Raw genomic sequence first — 25,945 nt, forward strand, 5'->3', positions numbered from 1 at the left:
GTACCATTGATGAATGGTACACCATTTCGTATCTCTGTGTTAATAGTAGGCATATGCTGAAATTGACCTACGCTGGAGCATGCACATTGTTTTGTTTGGGGTTTGATTCTTTAAGCATTATGGTTTTGGCTTTAAAATCTTCCCCAGAAACGAGGTTCTGAATTTCAACAGATTTATATCCGAAAAAAGCATTTGTGTACGTTAGGGAATAGCGGAGTAACACTAAAATCCGCCATACTTATATAGACGCACCAGTTATGATAATTGGCCTGTTGACGATATTGTCAGAATCAGATTCCGAGTTCTTTCGCGTAGACCTCCTGTGGAATAAAGCATGTACATAGTTAATTTTGTAATTACGACTTCTTTACAGAGATATTTCATTTATTTGGTTAATGTTTTAACGATATGCAGATACCAGACAGTGTTATGACACCTTCGTAATCCTGAGATCGACTGATTGTTTGATTTATTGGTTAACTGTTGGTTAACGCCATTCTCAAGATTTTTGAGGGACGGCAGTGTTCTGAGTAATCCACCGTACCACACCATATTTGCTGAACGCAAATGTTATTTAGTAAATGCAAGGCTATGCAAACAGCCCCATGAGCGCAATCGGCCGCATATTGCCACCAAGGCCTAACTTAACAGTGAGAGATGAGGATCTACAAATTCCACGTCCAAGGCTGGATTTGAACTCTCAAGCCGCGTGTCTCTTTGTTGGATGAATAAATGCTTGGGGTTTTAAGTCCACCACTCAAACAAGTGATAATCGACATCAACAGTACAAATATTCAACAATGTTATATAATTTCATGCTGAGACTGGGACAGTCCTGTCGGAGTAAAGCTGAATATGCAGAATTTCATATGTCCTTAAAATAAACCCATGCACTTCTGTTGTCTTGGAGTGATCTTCTCTGTTTTAATATAGCATGCTTCTACAAGTATAGTGACTAATACATACGTCTATTAATATAAATGAAGCGTGTATTTAATATACAGGAAGTAATTTTATTGTTATGAATGCCATGAAACAAATAAATATGTCTATCATCATATCATAGATCACCACGTAAGTTTTGTTAGTGTCATATCGAAGGGAGCAGTCCAAAGCTAACAATAATGAATGAGGTAATATAAAATAACAACAATATACATGACCTTTCATTTGCCAAGAGTCTGGTCTAGTGTTATACAGTAATCACAAATTAAATGTAGAAAGAACCGAACCATTACCATTGCTTCATTCACTTAGCTTTATCCGGGAGATGTCTATTCCGTTTGGGAGATGCTCATCTGGCCGACCTTTCTCTGGTTTGAAATATACTTGCTTGGTTTAGGAGATTTTTATTCCATTTGGGAGATGCTCGTTTGGTTTGGAAGATGTTTGTTCCATTCGAGAGATGTTTGTTTGTTTGTTTGGAAGATGTTTGTTCCATTCGGGAGATGTTTGATTTGGGAGATGCTTTTTCCGTTTGGGAGATGTTTGTTTGATTGGGCTGTAGATGCCTGTTTCCTTTGGATGATGCATATTTCACTTGGAAGACGTATTTTTGGCCGTGTTCGCCTTCCATAGATAAGCACTCCAGAGCGGAACTATGACCATGGAGCCGCTCACCAATGCGGTAACACGATAGCGTAAAACACCACTCAAATAAATACAAATAATAAATCCAAGCATGTTTACGCATAATGTGCAGTATAAATCAGATTACAAGTTCTAAATGGCATGTCCTTAGCGCCTTTGTATACAGTGCGTCTTTATTCTGTCAAGTCATATACTCCGCTTCCGTTTAGTAAAATGCCTTGCCTACAAGGTGTTTCCGGGGCTGTGTTCATGGTATTCATGGCTGTACTCATGAGTAATAAATAACACCCACTTCTCTCTACGTACCGTTTTCGTCTCAGGAATATCACAACAACAACAGCAACGGCAACCAAAACAACGAAACCGAGTACTCCTCCCACAATGGCTCCAGTCGTGGACGAGGATAAAGCTGCAGTGCTCTTGTCTGTGGTTCCTGTTGCTGATAACACAAAAAACGAAGGGCATGGGACAATAGGCGATAACTGATAGTAAGAGATCTGATTGATAAGGTATAAACGTAAAGGAGGAATTATAACATACAAAAGTGGGAATGAGATGATGAAATCGAAATAGAAAACTGGGATGATGTGAGAACATATAGGGAAAGAACGATTATGAAAGTCAAGTGGGCCTTAAATGAACGCTTGGTTCCGCAAACGGGCATACCAGCTACACAAATCACAGTGAGGGCGGAGAAATCTACGAATTTCTTGTCCAAGGCAGGGTTTAAACCCGCATCTCTTATGTCGTAGCAATTGAAAGACCAGTACCTCCAACCGGTAGGCAAAGGTCAATTCATCATAAAGGACCTGGTATGGTAAGGCGGGGAATCGGCCCCGGTGCAACAGCCCCAACAGCTGCGATTGACAGCTGATGATACCTTCATGAAACCATATCTTTTCTCAGATCTGTTTCACTCCTCTTGATACATGGCATGAGTGCGAGATATATAGCTCCAAATATTCACAGAGGAGAATCTATATCCGTGGAGGTTCGCGATGTATACGTCATGCAAACTAAAACTGGTAACCCACTCCAGTCACGCTGAAAAATCTTTTTGAAGGCGGCGGGTGGCGGTGAATAACTGTATCACAACTGAAACTTATTGACAAATTCTAACATGTTACATATTACACATACGATGACAAGTAGAGTTGCCATATGTTACATATTACACATAGGATGACAAGCAGAGTTGCCACAGGTTACATATTACACATAGGATGACAAGCAGAGTTGCCACATGTTACATATTACAAACAGGATGACAAGCAGAGTTGCCACAGGTTACATATTACACATAGGATGACAAGCAGAGTTGCCACAGGTTACATATTACACATAGGATGACAAGCAGAGTTGCCACATGTTACATATTACAAACAGGATGACAAGCAGAGTTGCCACAGGTTACATATTACACATAGGATGACAAGCAGAGTTGCCATATGTTACATATTACACACAGGATGACAAGCAGAGTTGCCACAGGTTACATATTACACATACGATGACAGGCAGAGTTGTCACATGTTATATATTACACATATGATGACAAGAAGAGTTGCCACATGTTACATATTACACATAGGATGACAAGCAGAGTTGTCACATGTTACATATTACACATACGATGACAAGTAGAGTTGCCACATGTTACATATTACACATACGATGACAAGTAGAGTTGCCATATGTTACATATTACACATAGGATGACAAGCAGAGTTGCCACATGTTACATATTACACATATGATGACAAGTAGAGTTGCCACATGTTACATATTACACATAGGATGACAAGTAGAGTTGCCACATGTTACATATTACACATATGATGACAAGTAGAGTTGCCACATGTTACATATTACACATAGGATGACAAGTAGAGTTGCCACATGTTACATATTACACATAGGATGACAAGTAGAGTTGCCACATGTTACATATTACACATAGGATGACAAGTAGAGTTGCCACATGTTACATATTACACATAGGATGACAAGTAGAGTTGCCACATGTTACATATTACACATATGATGACAAGTAGAGTTGCCACATGTTACATATTACACATAGGATGACAAGTAGAGTTGCCACATGTTACATATTACACATAGGATGACAAGTAGAGTTGCCACATGTTACACTTTAGGATACCATAACAATTATCCATTGTAGTTCATGATAATAATTATTTAATACAAGTTTGCCTATATTTGACAAAATTGTGTCTCAAAAATAAAAAAAATAGAACTAGTCAGATTCGAACTCATTCTCGACGAGCTAGGAACTTTCAAATGTGACTTCGTTACTTCAATGCTCTATGAAGGATGTCAAACAGACATTTCCACAAATACGGATTTCTAACTGATCACATTTTAGAATTTATGTTCTCCATATAAAGACAAACGTTTCCCAAAGCGAAATTTTGACAGCACATAAAAATCCGTGTGTGATAATTTCAGTAAATAATTTTTCTGCTTAGCGTCGATCTTCATACGGTACATTACAAGCACACTGCCTCGTTTGGATTATAAAAATTGGCGTTTTGGATCGAGATTACAATTTTGGTGGGTTATTACTAAGCAACCATCTAATTTAGGGCTATACAACTTTTACTGGCGCTTCGAGCAAGTTTTAGGTTATACTTCTGATTTGGAAATTTACAAAATTGTGCTGCTGTTTGGAAATCTGCACTTTTACATCGTTTGCCTATGTTTCACAAAAATGTGCTTCAAAAGTAAAAAAAAAGAACTAGTCAGACTCGAACTCATTCTCGACGAGCTACGAGCTTTCCAATGTTACTTCAATGCGCTATGAAGGATGTCCAACAGACATTTCCAGAAGTACGGATTTTTAACTGATCACATTTTAGAGTTTATGTTTCCCATATAAAGACAAACTTTATCCAAAACGAAATTCTGACAACACATAAAAATCCATATGTGATCATTTCAGTAAAATTATTTTTCTGGTTAGCGTCGATCTTCATTCTTTACATTACAAACACATTGGCGTTTTGGATCGAGATTGCATTTTTAGTGGGTTATTACTAAGCAACCATCTATTTTATGGTCGTACAACTTTTACTGGCGCTCGGATCAAGTCTTAGGTTTTGCTTCTGATTTGAAAATTTACAGAATTGTGCTGGTATTTTGAAATTTGCACTTTCACATCGTACCTCTCTGGGACCAATTCTCCGCCGTACCGTACCAGGTCCTATGTTGCACGATAATTGGGTATTGTGATTGCAAGAGTACAAAAAGGGAGCACAGTGACAGCATGACAAGATGACGTTGTGATAATGTAACAATATAGAGATAGTCGTGGGTTTCCCCCCGGGCTCTGTCCGCTTTCCTCCCGTCCTATTGTGGTCGCCATCGAATAAGTGAAATATTCTCGAGTACGGGGTAAAACACCGATCAAATAAAGAAATACTTCTAAAATAAAAAAAATAGGGAAACTTTACTAAGCTGAAAACATTATGACGAAATGATAATGATAATCTAAATCACAAGGGCGACATGGCAACATGCAGGAGTGCAAATCGGTGCTAGTTGCTCAGCTCCGACGAAAGTTTTACAAAAGTTCATGACGCGGATTTTTCTCCGAAAAAGACGTCAAATTATGGAGTTAAAACGTACAAGGCGTAAACCTAATGAGTAACATTTCAGCGAAAATTTTTATGAGGTTACAAAAATTTGGAAACGATAATCTTTATTTCTTTGTAAAACTGCTCTTTTTTGCAGCGGAAACCCTTCCGGCACTCCAGTTTTCCCCGGTCTTAAACCATACCACTGCCAAAAATATTTAATAACTGTTCTTAAACACGAATCCTAGAAATAAATAAAGATAAATAAAAACACTGTATATAGAGTAGAGGAGCTTCAGTAGGTTATTGTTAAGTACCTTAACGTTATTTTCAACTCTTACCTTCCTTACTGTCGTTTACTCTCGATGCTCAGGTTTCACGAAAAGCCCGAATGATAACGCGAGAGTGTCCAACAGCGCATGCGTTGTAATGATGCTAAAGACATGGGCGTGTTCTATATGTCTTATATGTTCGTTATTAGAATCATTTTACTGTGATGGTTCTTGTGTGTTTTGTAATCCTATCATTTCGTAGAAACTAAAGAAAATGTATCGCATTTCGTGCCACTTACATTGGTCAGAGAAATGTGTTCCCTTCACCAGGTTTAAACAATGAAATTGATATTTTACCTTTTTCACAGTCCTGTCCAGTATAGCCGGGGTTACACTGTTCTGTACATGTCCCAGTCGTCTTGTCACAGATAGCTGATTGTCTGTTCGGACAGTTGCATGTATCCTCACATGTGGATCCGTATTTCCCGACATGACACGGGACAGGTTGGCAGTCGTGTCCAGTATAGCCGGGGTTACACTGTCCTGTACATGTCCCAGTCGCCTTGTCACAGATGGCTGATTGTCTGTTCGGACAGCTGCATGTATCCTCACATGTGGATCCGTATTTCTCGACAGGACACGTGGCAAGTTGACACTGTGGTCCAGCATAGCCGGGGTTACACTGCCCTGTGCATGTCCCACCATTCTTCATACATATGTTTGTTTGTCTGTTCGGACAATTACAGTTGTACTGACACGTGGGGCCATATTTCCCTACAGGACAAGTGACGAGCTGACAGTCTGGTCCAGCATAGCCGGGGTTACACTGCCCAGTGCATGTCCCACCATTCTTCATACATATGTTTGTTTGTCTGTTCGGACAATTACAGTTGTACTGACACGTGGGGCCGTATTTCCCGACAGTACAAGTGACGGGTTGACAGTTTGGTCCAGTAAAGCCGTTGTTACACTGCCCTGTGCATGTCCCACCATTCCTCATACATGTGCTTGTTTGTCTGTTTGGACAATTACAGTCATTTTGACACGTGGGGCCGTATTTTCCGACAGTACAAGTGACGAGTTGACAGTTTGGTCCAGTAAAGCCGTTGTTACACTGCCCTGTGCATGTCCCACCATTCCTCATACATGTGCTTGTTTGTCTGTTTGGACAATTACAGTCATTTTGACACGTGGGGCCGTATTTACCATCGTCACAGGACTCTGAAACAGATCAATACAAAACATGGTCCTATAACTCTAAACTATAAACGCTGAATGTTGAAAGCCGCATGAAAATTGCTGCTGTGGAGGATAGCTCCAGAGTGGACAACCGATTTCAAACTGTGGATATGCCATTGCTTATAATGTTAGTATAAACATACATAATATCATAAATATAAGCGTCAAGTCCGACATTCCTATACCATTCGTAGTCCGTAAAGGGCGTTCCAAGTCGATAATCGCAAGATCCATTTCCACAACAACGTTTAACACTAACTCCGGAAGACAAAGTTATATAAGAATTTATACAAATAAGAAATAAAGCCGGTAACACACAAGAGAGAGGCGATCATCAGTTTTCAATGATGCCGGGCAGACAATGAATATTCCAGGCATGAATTCCATTTCAAAGTTCAAATTCGTAGTCCGTGAATGAGTTCCATGTCAAATCAGAGCTAAACAAGTATCTCAGTCGCGCTTTAATTGCAACTGTTCATAAAGGCATCATGTAATTAGCATGGCTACCTTTACGGCCCCTAGCTACAGGTTAAGCGGTATTAGATACAGTTTGAAAATGACGAGCGTTACAGACCCTAATGGATCAGATTATGATTCAAAAGTAACGGACGATTACGTCTTTCCCGTTAATATGTAAAGATCTTCATGCTACAAGAGGCGCCATCTATGATGTTACACATGACATACGAGATAGACGGTTACACCGGGCAACCAGCGCCATCTATGTTGTCAAATACCATGTACATGATAGATATGTACATAGGGATAAGAGCCATAGCATAGAGTAAAACCAGAGCAGCGACGATAATGGCCTATTGTCAATTTACCTGAGTTAAAGTTTTCTAACTGTTCATTTAAATGCTTAAGTAATAGCAAGTTGCAGGCTCCTTGGTACCATGGCACCATGGATTAAACAGAATTAAAAAATGCAATGATGAATATATCACATGATCAGTTTTTGTTTAGATATGTGTCCACGTGATACAAAGGTTCAATCACAGCAAGCCTGTGATCAGGTTGCTACTCAGCAGCGACCGAAAATATTGTAATCGCGTGCAAATCGTAGGAAGAACGTGCGACTGTTCTCAGAGGGGGTTGATGATCACCAGAGCAAAATCAGTCGCCACAAGGTCAAGGGTTATATTCATAGCGTCTGATCTGTGATTGCAAATCATGTGTTTGCCCCCACCCATCATTACAACATGGACCAGGCAAGACCTGTCTGCATGATCGCAACTCCAGTCGTGGGTAATTAGGGTCACCAGGATTAGTTGTGCAACTGGTCATGCCACACGACGATTGGTTGTGATCGATCGGTCACCACGATTGATTGTGCGATCGGTCGCTGATCCCTAGTACTGGTCACACGACTACCTATTACTGGTCTAGTCATCGATCTTCTCCAGTCGTAGGTGATCCCCAACCACACCTACCACCAGTTGTACGAGGACCTATCACGTGTATAAAATAGATCGTACCAAACAGTGGCAATTGGTCAATACAAAATCGTATGAGCCGTTTTGATTGAGGCTTCACCAAACCACTCGTATGCCCTAATTCCCGAGATACTTACAGTTGTGTGGTCGTCGCGAACAGTTAGACGATTAGAAGTTTACTGCAGAACACAAAACCCACATCAACCACGATGTAGACGTACTTATAGGCTGGTGACTCATAGAAGCCACGATGTGGACATAGTTATAAAGTGGTGACTCATGGACGCAGTTATGGTCTGGTGACCCTGAGCAGCCACGATGTAGGCCTAGACGTACTTATGGCCTGGTGACCCACAGCAGCCACGATGTGTACGTAGTTAGGCCTATAGGTTTGTGACTCATAGCAGCCACGATGTGGACGTAGTTCTACTGTGGTGATCCACAGCAGCCATGACGTAGACGAACATATAGGATGGTGGCTCATAGCAGACACGATGTGGAAGTAATTATAGGGTGGTCCCCCATAGAAATGTAAACGTTGTTATAGAATAGTAAAACACAATACCGACCTTTCAGTGGTGATACAAAGCAGCACGGGTACAGAGGTACCACCTTATGGACATAATTATAGAATGGTAAACAAGAGCAGCCACTATATGGGCGAAGTTAGCAAACCTGACATGGCACAGAGGTTATTATAGAGTGGTGAACCAAACCAGACATGGCACAGAGGTATTACAGAGTGGTGAGCCAAAGCAGGCGTGGCACAGATGTTATTATAGAATGGTAGACCAAAGCAGAAATAGCACAGAGGTTGTTACAGAGTGGTAAACCAAAGCAGACATGGCACAGAGGTTGTTACAGAGTTGTGAACCAAAGCAGGCATGGCACAGAGGTTGTTACAGAGTGGTGAACCAAACCAGACATGGCACAGAGGTTGTTACAGAGTGGTGAACAAAAGGCATGCCACAGAGGCTATTACAGAGTGGTAGACCAAAGCAGAAATAGCACAGAGGTTGTTACAGAGTGGTAAACCAAAGCAGACATGGCACAGAGGTTGTTACAGAGTAGTGAGCTTAGTAGGTATGACACAGACGTTATTACAGAATGGTGAACCAAACCAGACATGGCACAGAGGTTGTTACAGAGTGGTGAACCAAACCAGACATGGCACAGAAGTTATTATAGAGTGGTAAACCAAAGCACACAAGGCACACAGGTTATTACAGAGTGGTGAACAAAAGCAGGTATGGTACAGAGGTTATTATAGAGTGGTAAACCAAAGCACACAAGGCACACAGGTTATTACAGAGTGGTGAACAAAAGCAGGTATGGTACAGAGGCTATTACAGAGTGGTGAACAAAAGCAAGCATGGTACAGAGGTTATTACAGAGTGGTGAATAAAAAGAGACATGGCACAGAGGCTATTACAAGATGGTGAACAAAAGCAGGCATGGTATAGAGGCTATTACAGAGTGGAGAACCAAAGCAGGCATGGCACAGAGGTTGTTATTCAGTGGTCAACCAAAGCAGGCATGGTACCGAGGTTATTACAGAGTGTTGAAACAAAGCAGACATGGCACAGAGGTTGTTATTGAGTGGTGAACCAAAGCAGGCATGGTACAGAGGTTATTACAGAGTGGTGAATCAAAACAGGCAGGGCACGGAGGTTATTTTACAGTGGTGAATCAAAGCAGACATGGCACAGAGGTTGTTACAGAGTAGTGAACCAAACCAGACATGGCACAGAGGTTGTTACAGAGTAGTGAGCCAAGCAGGTATGGCACAGAGGTTATTACAGAGTAGTGAACCAAAGCAGACATGGCACAGAGGTTGTTATTGAGTGGTCAACCAAAGCAGGCATGACACAGAGGATATTATAGAGTGGTGAACCAAAGCAGACATGGCACAGAGGTTGTTACAGAGTGGTGAACTAAACCAGACATGGCACAGAGGTTGTTACAGAGTAGTGAGCCAAGCAGGTATGGCACACAGGTTATTACAAGGTGGTGAACCAAACCAGACATGGCACAGAGGTTATTACAGAGTGGTGAACTAAACCAGACATGGCACAGAGGTTGTTACAGAGTAGTGAGCCAAGTAGGTATGGCACAGAGGTTATTACAGAGTGGTGAACCAAACCAGACATGGCACAGAGGTTATTTTAGAGTTGTGAACAAAAGCAGACGTGGCACAGAGGTTATTATAGAGTGGTGAACAAAAACAGACATGGCACTGAGGTTGTTACAGAGTGGTGAACTAAACCAGACATGGCACAGAGGTTATTACAGAGTAGTGAGCCAAGCATGTATGGCACAGAGGTTATTACAGAGTGGTGAACCAAACCAGACATGGCACAGAGGTTATTATAGAGTGGTGAACCAAACCAGACTTGGCACAGAGGCTATTACAGAGTGGTGAACTAAACCAGACATGGCCCAGAGGTTGTTACAGAGTAGTGAACCAAAGCAGACATGGCACAGAGGTTGTTACAGAGTAGTGAGCCAAGCAGGTATGGTACAGAGGCTATTACAGAGTGGTAAACCAAAGCAGGCATGGTACAGAGGTTATTACAGAGTAGTGAGCCAAGCAGACATGGCACAGATGTTATTATAGAGTGGTGAACAAAAGCAAACGTGGCACAGAGGTTATTATAGTGTGGTGGACAAAAACAGACATGGCACAGAGGCTATTATTCAATCTTCCAGAGTATCAAAGTGAGCTAGAGTTGGGACACTTAGATACTCTGGAAGATTGGAAAGTCTCCTTCAGGACACAAAGCCTGACCTAGTTATCCCCCACATTTGGGAAAACGATGCGATCTCCCACAAATCATCATCAGCAATTTCCGCTGATATTTTGGTGCACTTAAATCGAAATTCTAGCTTCTTTACTGTCTGGTAACTCGGCGAATTTCGGTCCACATTTATAACACAAAAATCCATGAAATTAACATAAAGCTGACAAACAACCAGTTGGCCATCTTCTGGAGACATAGGAGACTGATCCGACCACAAAAGCAAATTCTAACCAACGACGGAGTGCACCTAAACACTCTAGGCCAGGAACTGACCTACCGGTCTATAAAACGTGCTGTTTGCGCCGTCATGGGAGGCCACGAATAAAAATGGGAAATAGAAAAGGAAATCAAGTAAAGGAGAAGACAGGAAAAACAAAAGGAAGACCCATGGGACCAAAGAAAATTAGAACCAAGGAAACGAAAACCAGAAACTTTTCATAACGATTCATAACAATAGGACTATCTCTTGGTTCAACTAAGTGGATGAGGCCTGACATCCTTGATCCTCGGTTAATCTTGTCCCAACTGTTACAGGTACAGGTTTCCAGTACGCTGGTGTTTCCTGGACGGCGTCCGGTATAAGTGGCAGGAGCTCCTGAACCCCACGTCACAGAGTAAGAAGAAAGAGAACAAACGTGTTAACCAATAAATAAAAGCTCTACTGTTGTTTTCTCTCTGTGTAAATTTCTGTATAGGCAACTCATTGTAATTCTGTAATGTAGATCTATGTTTTTCTAATGTAAAGATAACGTAAATCTCTAAATAGCTTACTATTTATCCCCTTTCTGTTAAATAACCATGGCAGCATTTGAACCTATACAATAAGCTATGCACAAGCAACCACAAAAAGGATTAATTTCAGTAATTGACTCATGTACATATGTAAATAGTATACCAACGCACTGCCATAATCTATCCAAAATATTGATGTGTTAAAAAAAATAAAACATTGATTTGATGGGTTATGATATCCGCCAGGAAAGTTACCCTAAAGCCAGTATTCAAACCCCAAAAAGGTTATTATAGAGTGGTGAACCAAAGCAGACATGGCACAGAGGTTATTATAGAGAAGTGAACCAAAGCAGGCATGGCACAGAGGTTATTATAGAGAGGTGAACCAAAGCAGGCATGGTACAGAGGTCATTACAGAGTATTGAACCGAAGCAGGCACGGCACACAGGTTATTACAGAGTGATGAACCAGAAGAGCAACGTTACCTTTATTTCTGGAGCGATGAATTGAAGTAAATGGACAAAAAGCGGAACTTGAACTGTGACGTGAAAGTCCTTTTGCTAATTATCAAACTACCATTACTGTTCTGGAGGCTGTTTTTCAAAGGCCTAGCGTTACGCCGGCCTAATCACCATGTCGTCGCATACTGACGGCATGTGCCGCCTTTACATCTACGACCGCCAAAACGTTACGCCGGCCTAATCACCATGACGTCAGATACTGACGGCATACGCAGCCTTCGTATTTGCAACCAGCATAACGTTACGACCCCTTTGAGAAACAGCGCCCAGATTTTACTCTCCATGTCGTAGTCTTTCATGTTGTATTGATCCTGTGACCAAAAAACATTACCATTTACGTTGGCACATTTGCTACATAAATCAATGCTCGGTTCAACCGGCCATCAAAGAGTGTGCTACGAAAGAAAATGGAAGCACGCTGAAAAAGATACAAATATGATTGTTAACACAGTAAAACATGACCACCACAGAAAATTGACTCACATCAATCTTATCGAAAACACAGTATTTATCATCCCACCACCTCTTGTACCTCAGCCCCCTACTCCTGATCCCATCCTTTCGCGTGTCTAACAGGTTGTCCCTTCCCACCCGTTATAATAGTTTCCCAATCTCACTTATTGGTGAGAAACAGATTCGCCTCTCCCACCCGTCATAACCCCTTTCCAAAATTACATGTAGGTGGCCGACAGGTTCTCCCCTCCCACCCGTCATTACAGCTTCCCAAAATTACCTGTAGGTGTCTGACAGGTTGTCCCCTCCCACCCGTCATCGCACATCCCATTGCAGATGACTTTCCCACACCTGAGTTTATTTATACAATGACAGTCTTTTCCACACTTGGTAGCCTGCGACGTGTAATACCCCACAACACAAACAAACCCTTACTAGGTCTGAATGGTTTTAGGTTCTTGTAAAACTCGTACTGTAGTATTTGGTCTTATGCTCTTTCTGGATGAATGTTGCACAAAAACTTACAGAACGAGTGTTATGAGATGCACTCTTTCTCAGTTTATACACAGTACAAGAATTACAAAATACTGAAGAATTAATTCATTACACCAGCGCAAAATGGATGCCAGGTCGACGTAGAAAATACTTTCGTTTAAGTGGTTCGTTTGAAGCTTACGTCCCGATACGTAGGTAATATCTGACAAGGAACAACACTGAAAATAATCTGCTGAGAGTACAGTTTTTTTTGGACTATTTTTAAAGGAACGGCCGTGAAAAGAACCCTAAGTCGAAAACTGGAGGCGATATATAAACATGTATGTAGTGAGCAGAGGCTTTCGCCTGACATTTAAAGGCTGAAAGTAATTGTGTAATTAACACTGTAATTAACTCCGAGAAAATATTCTTTATCGATTGAAGAAAACCGTCTAAATATTATTTCTTATTGTTACAATATTCCTCTGGGCCGATCCCTTAATATATTATATTTCATGACTTTAATTCGGCCTTACTTATAATACTCTTTTAGCATACAGATAACAATGGATTGGGTCGTGAGTCAAAAAAAACTTGTACCCTGGAAATTTAACCCTGTCACCAGAGCCAAAACAACTTAAGCTGGTGTTCATCAACTTAATTAATATCTAATTAGTATTTTTCACAAAATACATGACGTAGGTAAGGTCAACGTGGGGAACCATACCATTCAAGATAGTGACACAAAGGTATCTGAGGTAGATTTCGAAAAGAAATCTTTTTCACTGAAGTAAACGATCTATATATTTTGTACACACGAATGTTGAAAGCTTTACTGCCCTAGAATTGTTTCCGCATAACACATGTTAGTCGCGAATATATTTTACTTCTAGTTTCCAAAACTTAGCCTTTCAATGCAAAGAAAGGTTTAAAAAGAGGTAAGCATCAGTGAACAGATCATTTAAAACTGTTTCTTTCCTTGCAATTTAGATATTTTTACTAAATTAAAATGCACCCATGTGGTCTCTGTTCCTTCTTTTAATGCATACATGTTTAAATATTGCTTTCTCTTTAAATTTAAATCTTTGGGTTTTTTTTTACTAAATTCAAAATACTTTATGTAACTAGTGATGTACAGCATTTTGACATTTCAGTCTTTATGAATTTCCATAGCAAAGTTAAAGAAGTATAAAATTTTTTTTAAAAAAACCTAATTAAAAACATGGATTATATTTCTCAGTTTCTTTGACGAAATGAAATGCAATTTAGTGACAAAGATTTATTATGGGTTTTAAAGATCATTTTAATAATATTGGAAACTATCATTAAGAACTTATATTTTATACGCCTCTCTCTGCTATAACAACTCGAGAAAGACTATGCCTCTCTCTATCCTTACAACTCCGACTCAGAAAGACTATGCCTCTCTGCTGTTACAGCCATGGCCGATAAAAAATAAGCCTTTTTCTGGTTTTACATCTCTGGATGAGTAAGACTACATGTACACCCTCCTCCTGTTGGAAATCTGACCGATTAAAATTACACACTCATTACAGTGGCATTCATTTAGTACTAAATTGACTAAATGCTGTTACCTGTAGGTGTCTGACAGGAGATCCCTTCCCATCCAGGAGCACAGCCCTCTCCCGAACACCGATCAGAGCCGCAATAAAAGGTATTATTACAATGACAAATGTTGCCACATTTGGTTGCACTCGATGCTTCACACACTGAAATATAAAGAGACGAAACTGTAAGTGTGGTAATGGGTCACAGGACACATACTATAAACCTATACTATACACACAGTATAAATGGTAATGAGTCATATATAGAAAAAGATTCTACAACACAACAGCATGAATATAAATGCATCAAGATTCTGATGTCTTTGCATTCATGTCTGTTTTTTAATCATATCACTTAGTAGACACTAATAAAAATATATTGCATATAATGCATTTGATATTGGTCAGAATTGGTCAGTTTTATGGGGTTTTTTTTAATTTGTCATTCGATCACACGACTTCATTGGCTAAGGGCAGCGAGTCCGCGCAAGCATGAGGGTTAATGATCCGGATGCGAGCTTGTTTGGGACAAAGTTACAGCACTAGACGTTATCATTGTCGCTTATGGAAAATTAATGGGGGTCTAAGGCCGTATCCTTTGTAGGGCTGTACAAGCACAGAGATTCTGGTAACACTGGAATATCACTGGAATAACACTATATATTAAATACTGTACAGTATGAAGAGGAATGTTTTCGATATCAGAAAAATCTGAGTGGTGAAGATAATGGCTCTATCCTGTAAACTGAATCTATAACCAATATTCACATACATGTGCCTTTACTAAAACGCACTAAAAACGCACCAGTGATAAAATGGAATTGACACTAAACCAATTCTTATTTGTTGTTGGCTGTGTATTACATTAAACACTCAGATAAGTCAGTTACGCGTTAGTAATGACAAGTGTCACTGGAAAGTATACAAATTACATGTAGAGGAAATGAAACACACAAGAGGTCCAAAGACAAGTTAGTACCAGGTATGACCACCCTTGTTTGCAATGCATACCATAAAACACTATCAGTCTCCGTGTAACAGTGTTTGGTAGCCTGCGCTACTCACGTTGATGTTTACGGAAACAGGGGGCAACGCGACGCCTTAAAATGACGTCCCTGCATTAACGCGACCAGTGTATACATGGAGGCGTGTCCTGTGATTAAAAGTGATACCGCAGCAAGATAATGTTCACCACCGCGTATAAGTTCGCTGGGGTGCCTGAGATGAATTTCGTCAGAGAAGAGAACGCCATAACAGCGTCGAAGTAACCATTGTCTGTTCAGTCTTGTGTTGGTATTGTGGTGACATCCAAACCTTGCTGCTATAGCCCTTGTAGTCAAGCCAACTTCAGTCAAGGCAGTAGCGCGCTCCCGTTCCCCAAGTGTCAATTGCAACACTGCGTCTTCGGTGCTATTCCGCTGCTACAGCGATTGTGCGGAGAGCCATTGAATGCCTTCCCTTTATACCCCATTTCTGTACTCAAAATTCATACTTCTGAATTTTTTGTGCTTTTCAGGTGTAAAAACGTGTTTTCCCGTCCTGTACCCTGTTGCGTTTTGGTGACGACCCACACAAAGGTTACCAGACTACACATCATCTTTGGAGCTTCCTTACTCCTAACCATGGATAGTTCCGTTTTTATTCTCAGACTATCATCATATTTTAATGGATTCATGTTGGTGCGTTTTTAAAGCGGTGCAGTATATGTACTAGCGGCCACAAACACTCACGCCCTTATTTCAATCCAAAAATATCATTTTCACCGATAATGCCTGTTTGGTGGGTGATTAACACGCAATCATTTCTTCTATGGCCATGAAACTTTTGTTATCGCTGCCAGCAAAATGCATAATGAATATGTAAAAGAGTTGTGCTCGGATCTCAAATTTGCTTTTTCTTATCGCACTGTTTTGAACCCGACTTGTTTATCTATTAGCTCATATATTAATATAACTTTCTTTTCTAAGAAGAGGTCACCAACCAGCTGCATGCGAAATCTCCTGACGTTAAGCATGTACAAGACTTCCCCACTTACCAGGAAGTATCTCCCTCACAGAAAATGCCACGTGACCAATGTAAACACTGGTTAGAGAACGTCGGCGAAAACAGCCACAGGTAAGTCATCGGTAAATAAAGGCAGGTGTACATATATGAACAGGTGGTTGTACAGTGTAACTATACAGGCCTATGCTTTGGAAGAGTACTCTGGTTCGTCAGAAGATATCAAATGTGTTTTGAAACTATGCCGTCCTGTAAGAGTTAACATGAATATCTACACTTACCTATCTGACAGTCAGTGTTTGTCCATCCGTCCTGACAGCCTCCCACACAAATCCCTCCTCCACACCTCGTCCTGTTCGCACAGTGACATTCATTCCCACATTTAGTGCTTGATGTCAGGTTACAGTCTAAAACATAATAGGACTCATAACTTAAGTGATCTTTTTGTGAGAAGTTTTTGCACATGCAAAACGTATGTAGATGTACTTTAACTTCATAACCAGCTGAAAATGAACTCAAAATCAATCGCTAGTGAAGGACTCAGTCCCATAAATTGTCGGAGACTGATGAGGAAGTATTGGCCCTATTACAGCATAATGCCCAGTACACACATATATACATGTTCTAACAAAGGTAACGGTATCTCAAATGGACCTCGATCAATATCATCAAGGTACAACAAAAAAACGCCTCAGACAATATCAGCAAAGGGATTAAACCACAAGCGTGAAAAGTGTCGTCTCTGCATTTTTGACTGGTGTTTTACGCCGTACTCAAGAATATTCCACTTATACGAAGTCGGCCAGCATTATGGTGGGAGGGAACCTGGCAGAGCTCGGGGAAAACTCACGACCATCCCCAGGCTGCTGGCAGACCTTCGCACCCCGCCGTAAGTACGCAACGCGGCATTTCTGGAGGCTTTATTCCGCCGATGTTATTTGTACAGAAAATATCATGAGATTAATTTTTTTTTGGTTCCACACTGAAATATAAGGAGAAAACTAAACTCCTATGAATGAATCCTGACAATGGTTCTCATTCTGGTAGCGACGACTGGTGCCGAAGTAATATAAACTGGAATAAACAGGCCTATAGACCTTTTTGGACTGGCTTGTGGGAGTGCATGTGTGAGCGTATGATCGAAGCCCATAGCTCATTTTTGTCCCAGTAGGTGCATACCATGGTATACTCTAGGTGCCGTGCAGTGGACCATTGATTAGGCTAAGCATGCTCTACGCCCTTCTGTCGATGTGTCATGCGATAGGCCAAAACAGCTAAGACTTAGACGCTCACTGGGCCGGATAGTGTAATATACATATACAATATGATATAGGAGTTTGTTACAGGACCAATATAGATTACACAACGTACTGCAGCCCTGTATTCAGGCGCTAAAACAGTATGAAGGTCGCTGTACTGGCTCAAGGGAATGCGAAAACGCTCAATATATAATGTTTTTTTTATTAATTTTCATTAATAAATCGTTTTTAATGAGATGTTGTCTGGTATTTTCATTTGTGGCGTCATGCTACTTGCGATGGGCTATGACTTCTGCCAAAAAGGACTTTAAAATCGGCCAGTGAACTTTCAAATGGATCACTACAACTTGGCTAATACAGTCTTGATTTGGAAGTTTATAGGGAGTATTGCCAGACTGTATCGACTGTATTTTGGGCAATGAAATACGAAGTTAATAAATCTGGTTACAAGTAACAGGCATTATACCCACAGGCGTACAATTCGAGTGATGAGACATCTCACATCTACATGTGCAAACTGTTTTATTAAAGAACACTCCATACCTTTTTGCCATACCTAATTCTACTTCATCCGTGCTGCTAAGCTCCTGTAAATAGCTATACTATATATACTATATTAAGCATTTCCATAAACAGTTAGAATAAACACCTCAGGCAAATGGACAAGAAGCCGATTTTCACCTGTTAGTGAGACCATTTGCCAGCTATTAAAGTCGTCATTGCACTAGTATTTAGTTTGTACACTGTAGTGTTTTATATCATAACGTGACAGATGCTAAGTGCTGTTGTGTCGATATGGACCATAGAATCTTGATATGTTGTACATTGCCAGTCGTCGGTAGTGCCGAATGTTTGTACTCCGGCCCATTTATCCAAAACGATTTCGGCTTTTAACATAAAATTTCAATCCAAATTAAAATGTATACCTTAAATCAATAAAATTTTCTATGCTGATTTTTGGCAGTTGCTGTGCAACTTGAACATCCAGATTTAAAAAAGATCTGTTCTGTAAACAAGATTAAAGTTTTGGGGTCCATCTGGACAAACAAAAAATACCATGGCGGTTAGTTGGAGGATACCTGAGTGCCTGAGGTAAACCAGCGATTTTTGGTAAGTTTACTGACAGAGTTTCCCATATGTATATGAGTGCACTGCCGTTTTCAGCCTGCTTAGGGCGATGCACGGGGTGTACCTTAGTGATTGAAAGGCAAGCATCTTATACGCAAAGCCCTAGTCCTTAATTACTTTACTGCTTATTTACGTCGGTTCATTCTGTGGATAAAGAGGGATGAAATTGCCATTATTAGAGACCTTGAGTTAAAAGTTACAACTTGTAACTTGTAACTTCAAAGTGCATTTAGTTTACTTATTCCGGTTTGAAGTTGGAAGTTACAAGCTGAATTTGTAACTTCTAACTAAAGGTCTCTATAGTTTGTTTTCAAGTTTATGTAACATGAGGTTTTCACTGGAGCTAAACTGTATTAACATGCCACATGCCAACTGATGAGAGCCAAATTCTGAATTGGCAACTCCAAAGGTTTATTTGTTAACATAACAACAAAGCTTGGACTCGGCGTTTACCAACGATACCTTGCGACAAACAATCCATGACGCCATTGAGTTTTAGGGCTATTTAACCACTAGACAACCCTTATCGCTCCCCTTAAATAACTAAATAAATATGTTGGCCCACACATAATTTAAAAGAGGTAAATTCACCGTGTAACACCGATGATGTAGCGTATTGTAATGAGTTGTAACGTGATAAGTGATAAGGTGATGGGGACACCATTAACACCTGTGTAGGAGATTCAGTTCAGAGTATTATATACCCCTCACTGCCTGTAGATGTATACATATTGTGGAGGGAGACTGAAGTTAGCAACGAGTTAGTTGTTAGTTATTAGTTATTCGAATAACCAATAACTAAGCCAACACCGGGCTAGTTATCTGAATAACTAATAACTAATCAGCAGTGAGTTAGGTAATCAAATAACAAATAACATATTTGCTGCTCTTTAGTTATTCCAAACCAGTTATTGGAATAACTAATATCGAACTAGCAGCGGGTTAGTTATTAGAATAATTAGTAACTAACCAGCTGTGGGTTTGTAAATCGAATAACCAATACTTAACCCGCTGCTGGGTTAGCTATTAGTTATTCAAATGACTGATTTCGAATAACTAACCCGCGGTGGTTTACCAGCAATGCGTTGCAACAAACAACCAGTGTACTTATTGTGAACAGTATTTGAGGTTGGGACTAAGAGCAATGGCGGAGATTAACGTGAAAGTCCCTCGAAGTCAGGAAATCCGGGATCAAACCCGGGTCGTGCCTTACCACAGACTTTAAAAGCTGTAATTGCTGCTGCCTCACATAGCGCTCGGAACTGAGAGTGAGTGAGGGAGTGCTTGGGGTTTAACATCGTACTTAACAATTTTTTCAGTCATATAACGACGAAGGAGTCCGTAGAGTGCATGTAATGTGCCTCCTTCTTGCAGGACGGATTTCCATTGCTCTTTTATCTGGTGCTGCTTCACTGAAGGAAAGTAAGCCGCCCGCCCGAGCCATAATACTGATACGGGTCAACCAGTCGTTGCACTATCCCCTTCATGCTGAACGCCAAGCGAGGAAGTTACAACTTTCTCTTTTAAAGTCATAGGTGTGACTCGACCCAGGATTAATCTTTGGATCTACCGCCACGAAACAGACGCTCTGCAGACAGTGCTATTGGTCGGAACTGAGAGGCTAGAGCAGAGCAACTAGTTGTCCCAGCGTGATGTGAATGAGCATATGTATAACTGAAAAATTATTAAGTACAACATAAAAAGCCAAACACACATACATTTGAAACATACATACAGTCTTCCAATTTAAACAGAGGGTGCAGCAACACTAGGTAATCCTGTAAAGATGCTCTCATAAAAATATAACCGGTGTGCCTTCTGTACTATTCATGCCACGGCGAGCATCATCCGTACCACGGTCTGTACCATGAAATTTGTTAAATCAGTAACACTTAATTCTAAAAAAAATCATTAAATTTGATCAAGTGTATCAATGAGCTCCATTATTAGATCTATATGTGTTTCTACGCACTAAATTCCTTGTAATATATGTATGGTAAGAGTTTTATCGAAAAGAGGCCTCTACTGCAGATGAAATTCGGGGTCAGCGAGAATACTGTCACGTGATATTTACCTTGCCCGTAGCAGACCGGAATTAACGTCAGAACTACCAGGGTCAGCAGGAGTGACGAGAGCGTGGCCATCGTGTTTGGACAATCGTGCGGTACCGTCTCGTGACAGGCACAGACAGTGAAGACTGAGCTAGCAGCGCAGTTTTCAGCGTGATCAAACTTACCTTAAAGTTGCCTGAGCAGGAAGTAAAAATATAGTCTTCACAAATATTGGTATTTATGATGGCATAGCCGTCCAGCCACATGCTGCGCTGCTTTTTGTTCCGCATAAAGTGAGATCTAGGACCTGTATGGGCTCTATTCACGGAAAAAACACGATGGTGGTACTAAGGGCCTATACACCTGAGGGTCAGGGCCTAAATAGGCGTTCATGCGTGCAGGTTTATACATTATCTAGCTCTCGTGTTATTTATAAAACCTCGATATAAGGTTGTGACAATCTTAACACGGTTTTATACACACAGGAGAATAAGTCCAATCTACCTTATAGTCATTCTCACACAGGGCTTTTTACATACTGCTCGTGTATTGAGTTACATAAGCAAAAACATATTTGAAAGGCACAAAGGTATATTGGCGTCTTGAATAGCGATGGTTTGATGGAGGGGGTATAGACATATTTGTGTTCAAGCTTCAGCAAATATAATCTGGCTAGTTTGATGTATGCGGGAAAGATATCTGGCTACCCTTTAAAGTATGTCAAATGAAAAAGACACAATATTTATGTGTCACCACCATACATTTTCGCACAGCGCTATAATTTAGCTTGGGCCGGATAAAGTCTATATACTGCGGCACTTCGATACATATCTTGGTTGGAGGGGAGGGGGGGAGGGTCTTGCGTGAAGGGGCTAAGGTGGGGAGGGGGGATGTGAAGGGTACAGTAAAAGTGCAATATTTACGGCATCGAATCCAGCTCTTTGTATCAACCCTAATTATAGCCCATAATTACGTCACTGTTTTTACAATCACCGCCCCTTGGTATCTGCTTTGCATTATCTCCGGTTTTCCTGACGGTGTTTGTAAGTTTGGCTGTGATATATGCCACGTAATTATTGTTGTGTGTCGTCACTGGAAATATTAGTCTCTACAATGGCCAGGAAGACCCTGTATGTTTTCAGTCTTCTTGGATCAGATATTGGCTGTTAGACTGAGTGCTGAAAATACACGAATTTAATAATTACAGGTAACAGTAAGATTGCATAGGCAGATAGTTTCATTTTTTTAATTTATTTTCGTACAATGTTTCGGCAATATGACCATAAGGCTTGGAGAAAAACATTCAGACATGCGCTTAATCATTTAGTATACATTAGTTATCAGTACAAAGATTGAAGGAAAAGAAACATATATGTGAATTTTCACATGATCAATCTGCTTTTCATCAAAGCCGACAGTTTGAGCCATGTTTGACAGTGTGAATGTCAGTGTCATTAATCATGACAGAGATCGTACATAGGATGGTGGCTGTGGGTTTCCCATGAGTTCTGACCGATTTCCTCCCATCATAATGCTGCATGACCGCCGTTACATAAGTGAAATACTCTTCAGTGCGGCGTTTAACTCCAGTAAAATAAATAAATAAATTATTAATAAAATAAGCAAGTAACGTGGAATGACTCAAAGTCACAGATGGACGTTCATGTCAGCGTGTGGAGACAATAACATACCATTATGTTTAAGCGGAAGGCGACACTTCCCTCCATGTATAATCCGACAACAGCATTTCAGACACCTGTTGTAAGATCTCATGTACTTGGCCTCATATTGAAATAACAGTAATATAATTTATAATTGAAATCGGGAAATGACCTAGTTGTTCAGGCTGCGTGGGAAAGGCCGGGCTCAATGCGAATCCCACTAACACCAAGAGTGGCCAATCTCTAAAGGACTTTCTTTAAAGGATACATGAAAAGGGTCATGTAAAACGAGGAGTGTGGTTTCACAGCAAATGATTGAAAAATATACCAGAAAACTGAGATTTTTTTGGATTTTTTTAATCTTATGTTATATTTCTTGATAACCCTCGGTCATTTAAAGTTGTCTTGACAGGTATCACCGTTGACTTCACCACAGCAAGACCGACTACTGGGACCTGAGAAAAACTGTAGTCTAAAGTCCTAAAAAAACTGAGGAGATTTTTTGTATTTTTACATGTCAGGCCACATCATGTATTACATATTAAGAAATAAAAACAAGCGTTTAATGTATCCTGAAACCCTCAACGTTGGTGGACAGGCCTGATAATGGTCAACCACAAAGTGGAGTCACACATCGCCCTCATTTCAGTGAGGCAGCATGACGTACCTAGGAGACACCGTCTTTTGCAATGAGGAACGTTTCCGGCCTAAAGTCATTCGGGTCCAAGCCGTGTATTCTGAAGCTCATTCACGTTCATTCATTACAAGAGGACAATGTTTACTCCAGCCTGGACCTGAGTTGCCATTACGTGGGAACACGCATCCCATTGGTGACCAGAAGAAGGTTAACGGCGACAATATAGCACCAAGCGAGGAACAAAACGTCATGGATCGCTTCGGTGGACTAATGGTTAGAGCGTCCGCCCCGAACTTGGGATCAAACTCGGGGTCATACCAAAGGCTTTGAAAATGACACTTGCTGGTGCCCAGCACTGAGCATTGGTTGATCCTGTGTCAGTATAATGTGACTGGGTGGGGAGTCTTCATATTACTGAAAAATTGTTAAGTATGAAGATAAACCATAAACACTCACTCACTCACTCACTCACTTATAAACTCAACAATAAGGCCATCTTTTTCTATAACTTCAGATGTTTAAACATGTGGATCCCCAGATCCCAGTAGCCTTTTTGACAATACAGTTTATCACCTCCCTCCAGGTAGCCTACTGTATCTGATGTACATATCCAGTTGTATTAATCTCGACCAGGAAGTCTCTGACCTAACCCCCAAACTGGTTAACGTGCAGAACAGGCTCGCACACTTTTCTCTGCACACACATGGATCTGTTTCAATGCAGCAAACATTCGCTGTAAGTCTTGACAAGGAACCGGTTTTTCTTCAAGTTTTCTTTGACACATAAATATAGAGACAGATTTTTAGTGAATAAGCTGTTGAACTGAGCCGCCGTTTCAAAATAGACCATGCTAATTATCAAGTGATGAATGCGCCTGTGTGGGTTTAGGTACATTTTCAACAGTTCAGTCACATGTTGACAACGTGATTCTGTATTAGTCTTCTACAAAGACTTCGTAAAATTATGTTATATTGCAGCGTCAGGTGACAGATCAAGGAAGGAAGAGGGGATTTCCCCAGAGTCACAATTATTTGAGCTCTACGTCTGTGATGATAACGTACACTGGATGACTAATCTGCTCAACCAGCTAATTTATTGAAACATTCATTCATCCATTTGTGCATTTTCCACGCCGTAGATAAGAGTGTTTTTACCGTGTTCAGTTTTCAGTGTGAAACGAACACGAATTTCAAGAGTAAACCACTGGCTTCTGGCAAGTAACTGAAGAATTTTTCCTGTCTATGATGTATAGATCTTCGCAGAGCGAGTGTGAAAGCCAAAATGGTGGAAGACAGGTGATATCCGAGGAAGTTCATATTCAGCTGGTTTGTAAGCATTGTAAACCCTATGTACCCTGTGTACCATGTGTATCCTGTGCGTCATGTGTACCATGTGTGTCATGTGTGTCCTGTGAGCCCTGTGCGTCCTGTGTACCATGTGTGTCCTGTGTGTCCTTTGAGCCCTGTGCGTCCTGTGTGCCCTGTGAGCACTGTGTGTCCTTTGAGCCCTGTGTGCCCTGTGTGTCCTTTGAGCCTTGTAAGCCCTATGTACTCTGTGTACCATGTGTATCCTGTGCGTCATGTGTACCATGTGTGTCATATGTGTCCTGTGAGCCCTGTGCGGCCTGTGTACCATGTGTGTCCTTTGAGCCCTGTGCGTCCTGTGTGTCCTGTGTCCTGTGTACCCTGTGTGTCCTGTGTGTAATGTGTACCCTGTGTGTCTTGTGTACCCTGTGTGCCTTTGTGCGTCCTATGTGCCCTCTGTACCCTGTGTGCCCTGTGTTTCCTGTGAGCCCTGTGTGTCTTGTGTAACGTGTGTGATCTGTGTGTCCTGTGTACCCTGTGTGTCCGGTGTACCCTGTGAGTCCTGGGAGCCCTGTGAGCCCTGTGAGCCCTGTGTGCCCTGTAGACCCTGTGTGTCCTGTGAGCCCTGTGTGTCCTGTGCGTCCTGTGTACCCTGTGTGTCCTGTGTGCCTTGTGCGTCCTGTGTTCCCTCTGTACCCTGTGAGCCCTGTGTGCCTTGTGTACCCTGTGTGTCGTGTGAGCCCTGTGTGTCCTGTGCGTCCTGTGTACCCTGTGTGTCCTGTGTGTCCTGTGTGCCTTGTCCGTCCTGTGTGCCCTCTGTACCCTGTGAGCCCTGTGTGCCCTGTGAGCCCCGTTTGCTCTGTTTACCCTGTAAGCCCTGCGTGGCCTGCGATGCTCTTGTGCCTTGTGACCCCTGTAAGTTCTTTGAGCGTACTTGATCAATAAGTGGCTGAGGGCGGTGAAAACATGGAATCTCGAAAGCTTTCCCGTCCAAGGCTGTAACACGACAGTGTCTCAATTTGCGCCTGCCTATCGTTTCTCGTGGGCAGAATATAAAGTGACAGCCGCTTGTCTGCTGTATACTGACATTTATTTATTTGAAATGGATAATGGATTTTAACGATGGATTATGGATAATATTTATCCATAACGAGTGGCATTTGTCCATATGAATAATTCAGTTATCGGTATAAATAATTCGGTTATCAGTATTAATAAC

The sequence above is a fragment of the Liolophura sinensis genome, chromosome 3, assembly GCF_032854445.1.
Source record: "Liolophura sinensis isolate JHLJ2023 chromosome 3, CUHK_Ljap_v2, whole genome shotgun sequence".
Lineage (NCBI taxonomy): Eukaryota > Metazoa > Mollusca > Polyplacophora > Chitonida > Chitonidae > Liolophura > Liolophura sinensis.